We start from the raw sequence: 13017 nt of genomic DNA on the forward strand, positions 1-13017 counted from the left end.
TAAAAGGGAACAGGCCTCATGTCTTTGCAACTGCTAGTCATTCAGTTGTCCAGTTACTTTTGAGCCTCTTAAAAATGTTTAATGCACAAAAACGCTGCAATAATGTAATTATCAAAGCTGGAAGTCTGCACTTCCATTACATACTGATTGATTTAAAACCCACTGTGGTAGTTTACAGGGCCAAAACTATGAAAAGTGTCTCTTTGTATAACAAACTGTGGATCTAGCTGCATTGCATTGATTGTAAAAGCTTCTTAGATAAGACTTTCTGTCACATCCTAAAATATCTGTAAATAGACAGGTCTGTGGAGAATGCAGTTCAAGTGGAGCTTAATCAGTCGCTCTGCTGTCGTTTAAGCTTCCATGTAGTGTCGATGGTCCTTTAAAAACGCATCGCCTCAGAGGGGGTGTTGAAGTTATCAAATCAATAGCCAAAGTTAGTTTTCAGCACATCTGAAAAAGGCCTGCCATGACTCCTTTTTTGAGAAAATCACAGAGTGTAGACAGAGGAGTCGTTTTTTGATGTAAATCAGCAGGAAGAGTGGTCGGTTGTTTTGAAATGCGCAGCTCTGCCACAGTATTACTCCTGCTTACTCCGTCTTTCTTTTTAATCTCACCTTGCCTTCCACAACGAGAATGCCATCTGTTATCATCATGTTGACTCATTCTGAGTATAATCTTTCTGCTTTGTAAAATGAAACAATCTTGTGAATAATGACTCTATTTGTGTGTTTGTCCTCTGAGGGTGAATTGGTGCAACTTGCTCCTCTTGAAAATGTTCTAAAATCACGTATAGATGTTTCATCACAGCGACACACTGTGTTTTAGCAGCGATTTTCTAGTGAGACAAGAGACACAAGAGCCATCAGGTTGTTTCCCCTGCTGTAGACGCCTGAGTTGGTTCTAATTTAAACTACCACCGATATTTAACTGCAATGGAAAGGTTGTCACTACAGTTAAATCGACTAAACACTTTGAACAGTTATTCAGTTTCTTTCAGCTTTACAATCAGTTTTTGCATCTTTCGGTTCATTGTTTTGGTCTTACAACCGAACCGCTAACCGAACGCTCAGACAACGTCATTGGCCAGTTACAGTGTTGATCGTGGACCAACATTATACTGGTGATTAGGGATAGGTACCGGTATCATGGCACCGGTTCTGTCATAAACGGTAGTAACCAGACCGAAAAGCAGCGCACATTTCGGTGCTTTTTTTTTTCCTGAGCTGTGATACACTTTAGAGTCTAGCCAATCATTTTACGTTTCCGAGGATAGTAGGCGGGCCCAGGTACGTACGTTCTTTTAGAGCAGAGCTACAGATTAAAAATGCCCAAGGCGAAGCGGTCAAAGTCTGGCTGTACTTCACAGCAAAAGATGCAAACTCAGCAGCTGCAACAAGTGCTTTAAGGTGATACTGTGATACTGTCAAAGGAGGTAACACCTCAAATCTGATGAAACACCTGGCGACACATAGCGTTTTTTTTAAAAGCCGAGAAATGCGACGTATTTGATAGCTTGCTGCGAGACCTCACACCGAGCACATCTACTGCGGGTGTGGTGCCTGTTATCGGACCGGAGTTAGCAACATCCCCCAAAAACCTGAAGAGGAGAGTCCTGGCCCCTAGCCCTGCCAGTGTAGCAGAAATGATGAGGATGATGATGCAGCAGCAGCCGTTCTTCTCTGCGTGAGTAGCTTAATGTTGTTCGTGTGTAATTTACGTTGAGCTAACCACGTTATTACATTAATGCATGTAAGGTGAACTAGCAAACACCATCATAGCTACATGCGGCTGTCTTCTTGTTTGATGGCAGATACTCCCTTCACCCTGGCCAAAAAGGCTAAAATGACCAAAGAAAAAGTGGAAAACAGTTAAACATGAGAGGTTTTTGGACAAAGTTTGTGTTTTTTCCATTGTTTAAGCACTGCTTCCAGCCAAGAGTGATACCATATATGCCCTATAGCTGCAGAAAAGGCTAACATTGTTATCTTTTTACAAAAAAACAGCTGAACATGAGAGGTTTTTGGACCAATTTTGTGTTCTCCATTCTTTAAGCACCGGTTTGAGCACCGTTTAAGCACCGGCACCGTTTCAAAAGTACCGGTTTGGCACCGGTATTGGATAAAACCTAAACGATACCCATCCCTAGTAAAAATATTGTGTGAGTTGCAATTAGTGTGTTTGTTATTCATATATAATATACTCATCTCAAGTAAATAACATAAACTGTATGTAAAAGACCTGTCAAAGCAACCGCACCCCTAACATCAGTGCTTAAAAGTATCCACATTAAGCCCCGCCCCAAAAAATAAACCCTGGGTAGTAACAAAGTTTATTTAGTTATTCTTTTTCCATCTTCTTCTATAATAATAATAATAATGATGATAACATTAAGGATGGCAATTAAGACGCCAGTAATGAAGAGAAATTTCAGACAGAAAGAAAAGTGTATAATTTGGTGGTCTAGTCACTGGAATCAAGAACAGAGGAAAAGGAAGCAAAGGAGAAAAAGTAACAGAGACCATGAACTCTAAGTTTAGTTCAATTAGAAATCTAATATTGAGGGTCTGATATTGAGTTGCTATCCTAACCCAATATCAGACCCTCAAAAAGGGTGCGCTATTGCACCAGTGGTGTTCATTCAATCAGAGCAAGCAAGGACAGCAGTGCTTGCCCAGTGAAATCTAAAGATTTAAAATAAATTAAAACTATCGTCTCTGCCTTTCTGTAAACAGCACCACGTCCGTTATCCACGCAGGCATTTAGAAAACTGCAAAACACCTTCACCTCCCCAAAAATAGAAAACAAAAATAAAAGCAGGGTTTAATGTTATTATTTGTAAGCTAGTTTTTCAATTGTGTATTAAATACACAATTAAGTTAAGTGTGTATTAACAAAAATCTTTGAAATCGACTGTTTTATGCATGTATGCATTTAAAAAATACATTTAAAAAATTAATTTCTGTCTTGCCTTGTTAAAAATTTTATGTTATGATGCTCGACATGTTCTTGCATACATAGTCTGTTTGCAAAATTCTCTTTGTAAGTGCCAGTTTATGGAAAAGAAAGGGCATTTGCACTTTCACGTACGTTACTTTGAGTCATTTTAAGAGGAAAGATGCGACAGTAACAACAGCGACGAACCTCGAGAGAATAAAGTTGGTTGTGTTACCGTCTCGCTGTGATGGATGATTACATAGGATTGTTTGCAGAGGAAGCGTAGCCTGCGTATCCCCCAATGACGGGCAAACAATATGTTTAGAAAGATTCTGCACCTAAACTGTCAAAGTCCTCCCCTAAATGATAAAAATGTTTTAAGACACCAACTATTTTTTGAGTATCACGCCGAATTCTGCTGTCTGTTAGTCGAGGACCCCAGTGAGAAATTAGCTTGCACTGCTCTGGGAAGCACACTTATTAAAAAACTTCATCCCTTTGTCATAAAGGGACCCACTAGCCACAGCCCAGCAGGTCAGGACACACTGCTCTAGATTACTGGAAAGGTTTTTGTTTTTTTACGTTACTGACATGTCCATAAAGCTCCGGGGGGGAGATGGAAAAAAGAGATGGAGCTCGTTTTTTCCAGGTTCCTAAATGGACCTCGATTTTCATTTTTCAACATGTTCTGTGCTTGCTTGCTGTTGTCTCTGGCTGTCAAACACAGTTACACTCAATGACTGTTTCCCAGCCTGCTATCCCTTTCCAAACAGAGTCTGTGAAATGTGTAGCGCCAAGAACAGAAGACAAGTGCCGCCCACAGCGACTTTCTCATGTTCTACGAGCAACCGAGTGCTTCCTTCAAACATCAAGCTTCATTCTTCATCACCAAAGGCATTCACGCTTCTTCTTTTTTTGGCAAAATGACAAACGGCCTCTGTGAATCAAAAGGCCGTGACACCAGCGGCCTCGGCACGTCAAAGCAGTTTGAAATTTCCTGGGTCAATCCTTGGCTCCCAGTGGTTGGCATCTGAGTCAGTTCAGAGGAGCGTGAGTGGGGTGGGGCGAGCTGGGACTGCACGAAACAGAAAACCTCACTTTCAAAGCTTTGATTTCTTTCAAGAGATTCGCATGAAGCAAAAGGCAGGCAATTCTCTCTCCTTCTTCTATTTTTTTTTCTTGCTGCAGTCATTACAAGAGCACATCAAAGGGATCTCCTCCTCTCACCATATGCTGTATAGTTTCATAATCTAATGAGGGTTTTGTAATTACACAGTCCACCAGGGGAATGGGCCTCATCGATTCTCTGGGAGAAGAAATTTCATTACGCATACACACTGTAAACCGCCGATGCTATCGCCAGCTTTGTACTTTAATTTTATTTAATCGTTTTACAACAACAAAAGGACTTGTCAGAACTGTATGTTCGAGACAGAATTACAGATGTGAATATGAATCCCCTGATGGGGAATCTTTCAAAACGCTCCAGGCGAGAGGGGATACGTTGGAAAGTGGAGGCTTGCCAAGATATCGTTGCATATGGGGAATTTTTTTTCCATCCGATCATGTAATTTGTTTTCCCACTGCAATGTAGCAGTCTGCGAGACTTCTCTGTGCATATATACAAATAATGAGTGTTGCTTTTTAGAGCTGAGCCTCGCGCTCAGGCGATAGAGAATGCTCTGATGCGTTCATCAAACAATCAAATGGCGGAGATGCTCGCTGTAGTGGAATTATTGATATGTTTCTGCGGGTTTAATAAAAAACTAAAGCTGTTAGAAGTGTTGATTCGCACTAGCCTTCTCTCTGCTCTGTAGAAATAGTTTTATGTGCAGCCTGGGAACACCACTAACTTCGCTTTGTCTCAGCTGATTAACCTACAGTTACTCAAGCTGTGACCAGAATGCCAGCAAACAGAATCTTATCTCAGTCTTTCTATTCTTATCATTTCTCTCATATATTCATCATATCAAAATCACACATACGACGCTATAGATCAGGACTCTTCTTTGCAACAACAGCTTTATTTAGCAGTCATATATTCAGTTCAGTTTTATTTATTTAGGGCTAAATGACAACAACAGTTGCCTCAAAGCACTTTATATTGAAAGGTAAAGACCCCACAATAATACAGAGAAAACAAAACCCCAAAATTCAGATGACCCTGTATGAGCAAATCTTTTGGCGACACTGGGAAGGAAAAACTCCTTTTTAACCCTTTAAGACCTACCATAGAACCAAGTCCGCCAGAGCTTATATTATATGTTTACATGCTGTGGAGCCATTTTTGGGAGCATTTCAAGTTGCTATACATCAATACAACCATTATAGCCCAGATTTTAATAATATGTCTGCATTAAGTGCATAGTAATTATATAAATTGTAAAAAAGTGCAATAAACTACAAAAAAATTGAAAATCGTTTTTGTTTTTTTAACATATATTTCTAGTTAGAGAAATTTAAGAGGCTTATCCCTCAAAACTGTAAATACAAAAAAGTTGCACAAAATAGTTTCCCACCACAGGAAATTTAATTTTAGTGTCTTCATAGTTTTATTTAGTTTTATTTTTATATTTGCAAAAAAGCAGCATATGCATCAAAATAAACTATTTCCAGCAGTGCAATATGAGTCCTAAGCATCCCAGAAACCACACAGAAAGTCATAAAGTCAAAGATAACTTTTAAAAACACCAGTATAGGCTCATGAGGCTATATGGTAAAAAAAACTACATTTCCGCGAAAATGACGTCACTTCCGGTTTCGGTCAGGTAATGGCGGACATGCAAAAGTTCGCGCTGACTTCTATTCCAACGTAGGAAGTGTTATGAACAGCTGATCGGATTGGCAAAGCGTGTTTCTGGAATATTATGTTTTTGTTGCTGCAAGTGCTTTTTATGCAGTTTTTGCAAAGCTATATGTGGAAGGAAACTGTGACCGAGGACAAGCTGATGGCATAAGATGTAAGTACAACTTCTCCGGTTTCATATGCAAAAAAAAATTATTGCGCTAGCTTACGTGGTTGCAGAGCTACCGGGATTTAAAAATAGTTACGCAAAACAGAGCGTGTCTGCTCCCACCAGTTTTAAAGGGTTAACAGGAAGAAACCTCCAGCAGAACCAGGCTCAGGGAGGAGCGACTATCTGGTGCAACCCAATGAGAGTTGTAGAAGAGAGCCATAGATTAATAATAACTAATAATTAAATGCAGAGTGGTTTATAAACATAAAGAGTGAAAAACAAGAAGAAACACTCAGTGCATCCTGCAGTAGCCTAGACCTACTGCAGCGTAACTATGGGGGGATTTAGGGTCACTTGATTCAGTCCTATGTGCTTATGTAAAAAAGGATAATTCCAGTTTGTGTTCCCCGCCAATTCCAGGTGGTTATATCCCATTCAACAACTCCTAAATGCCACACTTAAAGTTGAGAATCAACTGGTAAATTCTATTTCAGTCAAGCTACCAGTGAAAACATACAGTGGCTGCAAAAGTATTCGGCCCCCTTGAACTTTTCCACATTTTGTCACATTACAGCCACAAACATGAATCAATTTTATTGGAATTCCACGTGAAAGACCAACACAAAGTGGTGTACACGTGAGAAGTGGAACGAAAATCATACATGATTCCAAACAGTTTTTACAAATAAATAACTGCAAAGTGGGGTGTGCGTAATTATTCAGCCCCCTGAGTCAATACTTTGTAGAACCAGCTTTTGCTGCAATTACAGATGCCAGTCTTTTAGGGTCTGTCTCTACCAGCTTTGCACATCTACAGACTGAAATTCTTGCCCATGGCAGCTGTAATTGCAGCAAAAGGTGGTTCTACAAAGTATTGACTCAGGGGGCTGAATAATTACGCACACCCCACTTTGCAGTTATTTATTTGTAAAAACTGTTTGGAATCATGTATGATTATTGTTCCACTTCTCACGTGTACACCACTTTGTGTTGGTCTTTCACGTGGAATTCCAATAAAATTGATTCATGTTTGTGGCTGTAATGTGACAAAATGTGGAATACTTTTGCAAGCCACTGTACCAACTCCACACAAGACTGGTGAGAACCACAAGCATAAACAAACTAAAAGAATCACTGCAGGTTTCGTCAATAATTCTCAGTCATTCTACTCACCTCCACGAGAAAAATCTTTTCATGTTACACATATTAATTAAACCCACACAAAAATATTGATTAGTGCAGCTTTAATCACTAATAAATAAAACATCTGAAAATGATACCTGCTGTTCATATTTTCCGAAAACAGGCAGAAAAATAGGAAAATGCTTTGGAACTATGAATGAACTCATGTGCACCCAGCACAGTTTATGTCTGATCTGAAATAAATGAGTTATCGTACGACAGGTGACATACCAGACTGTGTGTGTGCATTAAAGTTGTAAGTTTATGGGCTCAGGATTAATGTATTTAGTGTTATTCATGTCATTTATGGCTTAATTCAGCCATAAATGACTGAATAAAGTTACAGCTTTGCTAAAATGAATTCTTCAAGTACATCTAGTTCATTCACTTTACGTGTTTTAATTATGTCTCATAAATTATAATTAACTTGAGCATGAACTAGGCCATTTAATTTTTTATAAAAACTAATTGACATGACTTTAAACTTTTGACTTCTTCAGGATGATTTATACTGGGCACTGCTGCAGATCGTCAGTTCATCAGCTGCCTGATACAAGCACCAGTGTGACGTTCACCACTATAGCAGTATTTACAGTACATAGAAAAAAGAGAAAAGAAATAGTACTACTTCGAAGTACTACTTTTTGTTGCTTTGACAGGTGAATTTCAGTCTATATATGATAATATTAATGTGACATAACAGAAACCGAAGACAGGACAGAGAAAAAGCAAAATCAGCACTATACTGATTATCCGCGCTATCACATATCATACTGCAACGACGTCTAGCTGGGATGGATTTTATTGAAAAGTAAAATGTTTTGAATAAATTTGACGGATGTTTTAACTGGCCCATACCTGCCGACTGCCATAAACAGCTGCATAAAGATCGCTTTTCATTGTGGCCATTGGTAACTGCTGCATGAATGCTGAACTGCCCTGAGGACATTCTGTTATTAGAGGTGCTACAGTGATGCATCGCCGCTACACCCATTAATACTGTTAAAATTGTCCTCATGGGTGTAATCGCTATATTTAGTTATTGGAAATTTGATGAGAAATAGATCCCCGAGCACGCATGCTGACCAGAGCTGACGTTATCCGGTCCTTCTCACGCCAATAAAAACCGAGATGTCTCTAATTAGCATGATGATGGATCGCGCCCGTTTGCCGCATTCCCCTCGAGCTCTGAAGTATCCCTTCAAGCGCGGGGTTGGATTACACATGGATGAGACAAAGGAAACGGCAGGGATTCATCCCAGTTATGCATGTAGCACTTTTCTTCCTGGGCCTTTGTGTGAAAGGAAATATATCACCCACCCTGCTCAGCAAGGCCACCACAGATCTTTAAGGCCTTGGGGGTGGGCAGGAAAGGATAAAGGTTAAACACGAGGCATATCGTTTGGTGCTGTCCTTTATAGAACAGGAAGGGATAACGTGAGCGGTGTGGTAGAGCAATCACATTGCATAGCTCTGATTAAGGCAAACTGCCTACAGCACTTAAGATGAAACTAAAAATGATCACACCTGAAGAGCAACAGTGTCAGCTGAGGTGACTGCTGAGTCCATGCTGTGTTGCACTTCTCTACTCCATGATCATAGCAATTATGACAGTTTGCTGTGAATTATGTAACTTAGAGCACCATCAGTTTCCAATTTGGAACCATTAAAAAATGCTTATTTTATAGTTAAGTAACTATTGTTCATATGATTCTTCCAGCTACAAACCTACTGTGAGAGACTGGCATGGTAAAACACAAAGAAGAGAGGTAAGTTTTAAAACAAGGGGGATTCATTTTACCCCTAAAATTGAATTTTTAAAAAAGAAGATCGAATGATGACATTATCACCGATCATGTTCATCGCTTCATGACCACAGTGTCCCAAAGCTCAAGTCATCTGGTTTCCTGAACATGACGATGCGTTCACTGTCCTTAGGTGGCCTCCACAGTCACCAAATCTCAGTCCAATAGAGCAGTAGATGTGGCTCATGGGTGTGTAACCAACAAATGTGCAGCAACTGTGATGATGATGAAGAATTAAGTTCTAAAGGCAAAAGGAGACAGGTGAGTGTACTCTGAGGCTAATGAAGATTTCAATGGGTACATGAAGTTGGAATCAAGAATTTTTCATAGCGAGTAACCCAAACCATATTAACCTAATGATACTAACCTTGTATCGTGGATGGATTATCGAAGTTGTTCTCCTGACTTAAGTTTGTCCTTTTACAGCCTTTTTTTCCTGCCATGCGATTGCATTTGTCTCTAACCATCGGGAATCTTCATGCTAACTTTTATCGAGTGGAGAAAAGTTAGCGTTCATCCTCCAGCTTTACTGTGCTAAAGTGTTTACATTATGCTAACCATAGCTGTGTAGCTAGCCAGCATGTAGCACACCATTATTGTCAGGGTGCCTGGGTCGATAAAAGTTAGCGTTCATCCTCCAGCTTCACTGTGCTAATGTGCTTACATTATGCTAACCATAGCTGTGTAGCTAGCCAGCATGTAGCACACCATTATTGTCAGGGTGCCTGGGTCGTTGACCTGGAGTTTTCAGTTTTGCATTATTGAACTTTGATGTTGATATTATTGATCATTTCTAGCATTTTGGTTTCTTTGTTAGTGTTCTGCTTTCTGGTTTCTGTCTGTGTTCCATAGTCGCTGTATCTCCTTGTCAAGTCCGCGTCTCTGTGTTATGCTTCCTGTTTTACTTTGAAAGTCCGTGTCTCAGGTTATTGTATCAGGTTTTGCTTCCCCCGTCTTGTTAGCCCTGATTTCCCTTCTGACTCTCATTCCCTGATTGCTCCCTCTGTGTATGTAAGCCCTGTGTTTTCCTGTCTGTGATGTACCCTCATCCCATGCGGTGTCCATCCACCTGCCTGCCAGTTTAGTTCCTGTATTCCCAGTTTAGCCAGTTTTCTGTTTTTGTCATTTAGTAATAAATCTGTTTTGAGTCCGCACTTTTGGGTCCATCATTCCTCCTATCCTACCTGCACATAGCTGACACATGACAATCGTATACCAGCTAGTCCAGTTTCAGTAACCCAACAAACATCACTGCTGTTTAGTTTTATTATTCTATTTAGTCTTTATTTATGTTGGAAGTGATAGCAGAGCTGTACATTTGAATTTTTCAGTTTAAGTTGGTGTTCATCCTCCAGCTTCACTGTGCTAATGTTATGCTAACATAGCTGTGTCGCTAGCGATTACATAGCACATCATTATATACCAGCTAGTCCAGTTTCAGTAACCCAACAAACATCACTGCTGTTTAGTTTTCTGTCTTCATTTATGTTGGAAGTGATAGCAGAGCTGTTTGTTTGAATTTTTCAGAAATCTCTCAGAACATATGATCTTTAGATGGAAACTAGCGAGCTAACTCCCTGCTAACTTCGAACTCCGTTAAACTTCACGAATCCTGTTTCTCATGATGTTAAACTAATTCTAACACCTGGTAGAGCAGCCACACTGATCATTTTATTAAAGATTAAAGAATTTAGACAGTTTTTAACTGTCAGTGGCGCCGCCGGCTCTTTGTGAACTAAAGAGGAGTTTGGACCTGGAAACAACTAATGACATCAGACTGAAACACCGGATAGTGAGTCTTCTGTTTATTTTGTTCTGCTGCATTTGTGACTAAGTCACAGATTAAACCACATTTTCACATACCAGTGTTTACAAAGTTTCAGTTACAAGTTGGTAATATTAATGATGACACATTGGTCACTTTATTGTAAAACTTTGCCAAACAAGTGTATCTGTATCTTCCTGCATCACCAGTAGGGATGGGTATCGTTTAGGTTTTATCCGATACCGGTGCCAAACCGGTACTTTTAAAACGGTGCCGGTGCTTAAACGGTGCTCAAACCGGTGCTTAAAGAATGGAGAACACAAAATTGGTCCAAAAACCTCTCATGTTCAGTTGTTTTTTTGTAAAAAGATAACAATGTTAGCCTTTTCTGCAGCTATGGGGCATATATGGTATCACTCTTGGCTGGAAGCAGTGCTTAATCAATGGAAAAAACACAAACTTTGTCCAAAAACCTCTCATGTTTAACTGTTTTCCACTTTTTCTTTGGTCATTTTAGCCTTTTTGTCCAGGGTGAAGGGAGTATCTGCCATCAAACAAGAAGACAGCCGCATGTAGCTATGATGATGTTTGCTAGTTCACCTTACATGCATTAATGTAATAACGTGGTTAGCCTACTCAACGTAAATTACACACGAACAACATGAAGCTACTCACACAGAGAAGAACGGCTGCTGCTGCATCATCATCCTCATCATTTCTGCTACACTGGCAGGGCTAGGGGCCAGGACTCTCCTCTTCAGGTTTTTGGGAGATGTTGCTAACTCCGGTCCGATAACAGGCAACCCACCCGCAGTAGATGTGCTCGGTGTGAGGTCTCGCAGCAAGCTATCAAATATGGCGCATTTCTCGGCTTTAAAAAAACCCGCTATGCGTTGCCAGGTGTTTCATCGTATTTGAGGTGTTACCTCCTTTGACAGTATCACAGTATCAGCTTAAAACACTTGTTGCAGGCTGCTGAGTTTGCATCTTTTGCTGTGAAGTACAGCCAGACTTTGACCGCTTCGCCTTGGGCATTTTTAATCTGTAGCTCTGCTCTAAAAGAACATACGTACCTGGACCCGCCTACTATCCTCGGAAACGTAAAATGATTGGCTAGAATCTAAAGTGTATCACAGCTCAGGAAAAAAAAGCACCGAAATGTGCGCTGCTTTTCGGTCTGGTTACTACCGTTTATGTCAGAACCGGTGCCATGATACCGGTACCCATCCCTAATCACCAGTATAATGTTGGTCCACGATCAATACTGTAACTGGCCAATGACGTTGTCTGAGCGTTCAGTTAGCATTAGCCCAGATAACAAGACTTTAAAGTAGCAACTGAAATCATAAACTCATCGGGAAACTGTTCACTGAGGCCACTGATCAAGTAAGCATAAGGTTGTTGTTTTTAAAGACTTCTATACAACTGAACCCTTTTTTTTTTGCCACCTCACAACTCTCCCCACGGTGACCATTAGAAAAGCAGGTTTAAAAGCAATTCTTCCATGTTTTATATAAAGTCTATGAAAACAAAACACCAGGAAAACACCAGATTAAAAGATCAATATCAGAACGCACATTATGATTTATCAATGCAGCAATTCTAGAAATTGAAAAAGGTTCACTAACTTTTTCTTTATTTTTTCTGCAACCAAGGCATCTTTAATGTTAATTTTGCCCCTGAATGTTTTATATCAGCACAAACTCCAGTGCCAAAAGAAAGAAAAAAAGCTGTCAAATCTTTTCTTTCAGAGGAATGAGCAGCGGCACCGCATTGTACTCCAGTGAGGTTTAGCAACCAAATTAAAGAGACACAGATATAATGAACACCAAGGCATCTGGTGCCTCATAATGTCTGCAGAAATCATTTTTCCTCAAAGCTGTCTCTTCATTGTCTGCCACTGACACAAATTTCAGAACCTATTGTGGAGCTAAAATTGGCTGAAAACTGGTAAAAAGCGAGAGCAAATTAGATGCTGCTGAGCATTACATCGACTACAACAAAGCAGATAAATGGATGGCGCTGATGATTCGAGCGAGCCATCGGTGTCATCAAACTTACCTGTGTGCAGCGCGGAAAGGCGGACAGCTGCTGCATAAAGCGCAGCCTCTCACGGTGATTTGCTTTGCCATTGTGTTGCCTTTGCTGCTACGATTTTGTAATCTGCCATCCCGGGATAGATTCACTATCATTAAACTGGGCCTGCGACAACAATAGTTGCAGGGGAGACTGACAATAACCAAATAACATGTGAGTGAGAAAACACAGGCTTTTTGTCAAAGCGAGCCATTTCAATGACTGTCATATTTCTGGTGGCACATCAGAGCATCGCAAACGTGTCTTTTTGTGAGTTGTGTCAGCGTCTTTGTTT

This window comes from Neolamprologus brichardi, chromosome 17, assembly GCF_056152115.1.
Source record: "Neolamprologus brichardi isolate AB-2024 chromosome 17, ASM5615211v1, whole genome shotgun sequence".
NCBI classification, from domain to species: Eukaryota; Metazoa; Chordata; class Actinopteri; order Cichliformes; family Cichlidae; genus Neolamprologus; species Neolamprologus brichardi.